Here is a 6,000-nt window from a genome sequence, read left to right as displayed (position 1 = left end):
GCACTCCCCGTCCTTTTTTATCAAAATGGCGGCCCCAGGAGATGGGGTCACTGGGGACTTTTTATTTCTGGGAGCGGGTGGTGCACCCACTCTCCCCTTAACGTTTTATAAGGCTCTGGGGGTTGTGGTCCATGGGACTTTTTAGTTTCAGGAATGGGGGCTATGTGCCCCCCTCTACTATAATAACTTATCAGCTCCAGAGGATGGGAGTCCCATCGGCCTCTTAGGGGTTGGGAGAAGTTGGATACGTGCCCCATCCCTTAAGTACTATCTGTGCCTCCCACCCAGGGGATATTTTTTTGCAAAGGCAAGTGAGTCTGTGCTTTAAAAAATGTTTGCCACGGATTTGCAGATCATCTACAAATTTGCCGAGAAATGACATCACCATCAGGCCTAGGGTGTCAGGTAATCCATACCCTGCCCCCAATGTCTTTTTTTAACCTTTTTTTAGGACTTCGGATGAGTCACAGGTCCTAAGATGGCTGCCGCCACATCGTTGTTGATGTGGGGGCAGCCAATCAGATCTCAGCATGAGATCTTATGGCTCGGCGGATCCTCCACAGCGTGAAATATACGTTTTCAACATTAATTGCTCAAAAATGAGTGAATGGATTTACATCAAATCACAAAAAAGCTCACTTTCTGGACCAAGATCTAGCTTTCTGCAAAATTTTATGTAAATCCGTTGAGCGGTTTGGGCTGTAGCTATTTGTCAAAAGCTCCCACTTAATGGATCACCCCGAAACATTTCATGCGCAAACTAGTCAAAAAGTAGCACTTTTTTGGAAAGTTTCATGTAGATTTGTGAAGCAGCACCAAAGTTATTATCAACACAATAAACATAATTTCCTGCGGGAACCCAAATCTAACTATGGGCCTGATTACGAGTTTGGCAGTCTTGCGACCACTAGACTCGCGGTGGTGGTCAACCGTATTGACGATTATGACTTACAAAGATGTATTGGCGGTGGACCGCCTGCTGCGCCAGGGAACAGTTGTTCCCCTGCAATGGCGCAGAAGCGCAACGTGCTGAGCATGGACTGGCAGAGTCCTGTTCCGCATATTTTGAGTTCTTACACCTTTTCATGGGTCCCCCATGCCATGGGGATACAGTCAGGATGTCTGTATTCCCCCCAGTTCCAGCACGGCATGTACGTGAACCAAAATACTTGTGTGGAAAATACTGGGCACAAGTTGTCAACTGTTATCTGCACACAGAGTTACTCTTCCATACAAATATTTAAAACCTGTTCAATATCTCTACACACCTATGATGCATTAGAAGCACCTGCGATTTGTAAACACACCGATTAGCAGGATACAGGATGTACAAACGTATGTAGAAAAGTAATATGGCAGTTACCCCTCATGATGTAAACCATAAAACAAACTAACACACTCATTGGATGATGTCATCAGTGATGTAATAAATGATGTAATGAGTGATGTCATTTGTGAGGTCATAAGCAGTGCAATGCGGGGGCGCAAGTTATAGTTAGCTTGGCTAACCATAACTGGTGAATTTCTATGTTTATTTTTGTTTTTGTCACTGACATATTCACCTAACTATAACCTTACTTTAACCTTTGTTTTCTATCTATCTATCTATCTATCTATCTATCTATCTATCTATCTATCTATCTATCTATCTATCTATCTATCTATCTATCTATCTATCTATCTGTCTGTCTGTCTGTCTGTCTGTCTGTCTGTCTGTCTGTCTATCCTCCTACCTATCATGCATGCTAAATTTCATGGTTCTAGAATGACTAGAAGTCCTGTTATACAGCATAGTGCATTTGCACATTTCTGCCAAGCATAATCTTATTTCATTGTTACCAGCTAGAAGCAAATTACCTTAGTACTGTATTAATAAATCGGATCTTCTCCCCAAGGACGTCTCACACTTCCTCTAGGAGATGATCCTGCCACCTGCTCATGTGATACGTTATAGGTTTCTGTCACACGATTAGAGCCCATAGTCTTATATTGAGAGAAAACATATATAAGCCATCCTAAACTTCATGTAGTTTAGTAATAGGCTTCAACTGACCCTTTTTTAGAGAGACCTTTCATCAATTGAAATAACAATAGTCTTCTGAGGGCTTGATTACGACTTTGGCGGTGAAGCGCCAAGTCTGCCCATTCCACTGCCACACCGCTAAGGCCGTAGTCAGACCACCCACCAGATTGGTAGTTTCCTCCTGTATGGTGAATTTTGCTTCTGACATTCCCATGGTGGTGCCCTGAAAATGAGCACAGCAATGTGAATGCCGTAAACAGTTCCTACATGGCATGGACTTTAAAGTCCATGTTGGGCAGTAACTGGTGTGCCTGCACACGGGGGCACAATATGTGCTCCTCTGTGTGCATCTACAGGGCATGAGGCACCTCCTTCTTTCTTTTCTCTTTGCCACAGTTTTCCTGGTGGTGGAACCGCCATGAAACCTCTGGCTGAGATTAAACTTTTAATATGCTTGGTGGGACCATGGCATATTACTGCCCTTGACCGCTGCAACACTGCCAAGGAACAACGGTTCCCTGGCAGCTGTAGCAGTGCCAACTTATATTAGGGTGGTCAGAAGAGCGCCACGGCTGCACCCCGCCAAGTCTGGCAGTCCGTGGACCGCTGGACTCATAATCCGAGCCTGAGTGTGTGCGCTGTGCTACTTGTTATTTTTACACTAAAATGCATGTTAGACAGATAGGGGCCCATTAGGATGTCGGGCGGATCACCTCCGCCAGGGTGGCGGTGGCCACCGCCACCCTGGCGGAGGCAATCCGCCCGACATCCATGCCTGCATTCCCCCCGCCAGATTAGGATGTCGGTGGGGACAGTGGCGGACGGAAAGACCGTCCGCCGCGGTCGCAAGGCGACCGCGACGGTAATAGAATAATATGGTGGCGGTGTCCTATGGATACCGCCAGCCATATTACAATGTCCACATTAAGGGGCCTTTCCGCGGCGGCAATGCCGCAACGGAAAGGCAGGCGGTGTTTGCTGCGGGGGCCCCCTGCGGGGCCCCCAGGTGACGCCAGCTTAGGGGGAGGACAGGGGGGTACCTATGGTACCCTCCCACATTTGCATATGCAAAACGACAGGCACCGCGCGGTGCCTTCCGATTTGCATATGCAAATGCGTTCTCTTATGTTTTGCATTGTGGCGGGCGGTGCAGAGAGCACCGCCCGCCACAATGCAAAACATGTAGGATGTGCCGCCACTGTAGCGGGCACATCCTAATTCCCCCTACGGGACCCCCGCCCTTATGGCGGGCGGTCCCGTTCTCCGTTAGGGTGGCGGGTGGACAAAGTCTGCCCGCCATCCTAATGTGCCCCGTAGTGTTTAGTTTTAACAGATGATACATCGGCTGCGAATTGCTTCACAGACAGAATACAGGGGAGCGCTGGACAAAGCTCTACACCATGACCCCTGGTGCCAGAGGTAAGGGAGAAGTTTCTCCAGGGGAATCAGTCCAGCACTGGAATTGGCTAAAGGTATAAGCGCAAATTGAAGTTAAACTTTAGATAATGTCTAACTGTGTTTATTACGTATTTTGCATGACTTATGTTGTACTGTGGTTAATATGTAGTCAGAAAGGGTGCACAGAGATGTCGTCGGGCAGGAGACAATGGAATATATAAAATTGGTTGGGTAGGTAGGACTGGATGAAGTTCAGCGAATAGAAAATAATTATGAATGTGAACTCATGACACAGTGCATGCATGCTCTAAAATAGTGTAGTAATGGGGAAGATATGCAAGAGTGCCGAGAATCAAAACATCAACCCTTGAGAGGTGAATGTGTGAGAAAAAGATACCCTCTGATATAGCTGCCCAACCCCTTCATGAGCCCCTCAGGGTGTTGACTGATTCTCCATCAAATGCCAGGATATCTTTGGGTGTGACTGCACAATACTTTCCCCCTTTCCTCCAACAGATCAGTTAGAAGAAATATACCTGAAGGGAACTCTATCTCGTATTCCATTTCCTTACTGATCTACCTCCAGAGGATGAGCTGTAGACACAAGGCCTGCAGACCCTTTCTATGTTACCCATGTGTGAGGAAACATATAACGGTGATGAGGACTGAACAACTTAAATCTAGTGAACCCATAAAATGTACCAAAAAACTGTTAAACACAATATTTACAAGTTTGGACTGGACTCACTGATAAGAGTGGGAAGAAGTCCTTTCTTAAACATAATACCTAAGGTACAGAAGTTGAGCTCAATTCCAGAAGAAGCTGAAGGATAATACAAATAAGATAGATGTTGAACAATAGGCTCTCTTCATAGAATAATAAGAGACACACAGAAGCATGAATGCCAAGTCCAAGGTATGAGGAGAAACGGGAATGTAAAAGTAAACACCTTATGGACAAGGTTAGGGCTTGTGCTGCAACTGGATAGCAGCCTCTCGAATTTGGAACACTCTCCCCCTACACATTAGACAGACTAAATTATTGCTCCCTTTCAGAAAGAGCTTAAAGACATGGCTCTTCCCCAGGAATGAGTAATATGAGCTCTCCAAATCAGCGTATAGGATATCTGTTCTGCCTAGTGATAACTTGGCAAGGTGCAGCGCCAGGATACCCGCAGGATGACAGTTTTGCGCTATATAAATCTACAAATACAACACAATACAATACTGCTCTGCCTCCTCCATATCTGGTGAATGACACAAACAGAAAAAAATATATATCATGTGACATGAAAATGGTGTCAAAAATATTGTCACTGCCAAAATATCATGGAACAGAATATCTAAGGTAATAATATAATTTTCTTTGATGTGTTACATAGTTTTAAAGAATATTTTTGTAATAAGTATTGTTTACTTTCATATTATGGTAATGAATATTGTGTTTTCATTAATTACATATATATATATTAGGATGGTAATTTTAGCCATTAGTATTGTTATTCTAATTGTTATTAACTACTAAAAATATAGTTTCTAATTTTAAAAGTTGTATTTATATTTTAATGTAATATTTATTCACAATGTAGTAGCACGGTGTAGGGTTTGTAGAGAAATAGGGTGGGAAGTTAAAGAAATTATAATTAATTTAATTTTGTATTGTATATGAAATATTTAATTGATTACTAAGTATGTAAATTGTTTAACTGTTTATTATGTTATTTATTTATATTTGTTGTATTTAGTCAATATCTGAATTTTTACTTTTTGTTAGTGATGAATATTTTATTAGCAGGTTGTTGGGATTGTAGGGGAATACAATGGGAATTAAATGATAATTATTTTCATTCAATTTTTTTAAAATTGTAAATCACATATTAAATTGATTATTAAACTTGTTTTGATATTTTTATTGTCATTTTAGTTTTTTAAGTGTATTTGAAAATCATGATGTATATTGTAATTTGTATACTTCCATTAGTAAGTTATATTTTGCAGCGGTTCTTAGGTTGGTTGGGGTATAGGGTGGGAAGTTATTAAAATAATATTTTGTATTCAATTCTTAATTTTAAATAATTGCCTAGTTGATGAATACCTAGGTATATTTCTAATTGTTTATTTACATAATTTATTTGTTTTATTGATGTATTGCAACATGTTTTTAATAATATTATTTGTAAAATGTATTTTTTATTATTATCCTTACATTGTTTTTATTTTTAGGTAATATTTTCATTTAAATATTGTTGTTGTGTCTTTTTTGGATTGTACCAAAAGAAGTGACTTTAATTTTAATTACCTGAAATGTATTTTTAAAAAAACAATTAGCAAATGTAATTTAGTTAGTTTGTATATTATGCATTTTTTATACAGGATATGATGGAAAATGTTTTGTTTTGGTATTTAAATGTTTTTTACAAAATGATAATACTTTGGAATGGTGTATGTAACCCTTCCACAGTCCAATAATTTCCCTATTGTTAATTAGGCTGGAATGGGAATAATAAATCTAACCCCTTCGATTTAGGCTGGAGTAAGAATAGTAGATCTAACCCCTCCGAGGCCAAACACTTTGCCTA

The sequence above is a fragment of the Lissotriton helveticus genome, chromosome 2_1 (genome assembly GCF_964261635.1).
Source record: "Lissotriton helveticus chromosome 2_1, aLisHel1.1, whole genome shotgun sequence".
In the NCBI taxonomy this organism is placed as follows: Eukaryota; Metazoa; Chordata; class Amphibia; order Caudata; family Salamandridae; genus Lissotriton; species Lissotriton helveticus.
Note: the sequence above shows the minus strand (reverse complement) of the source record.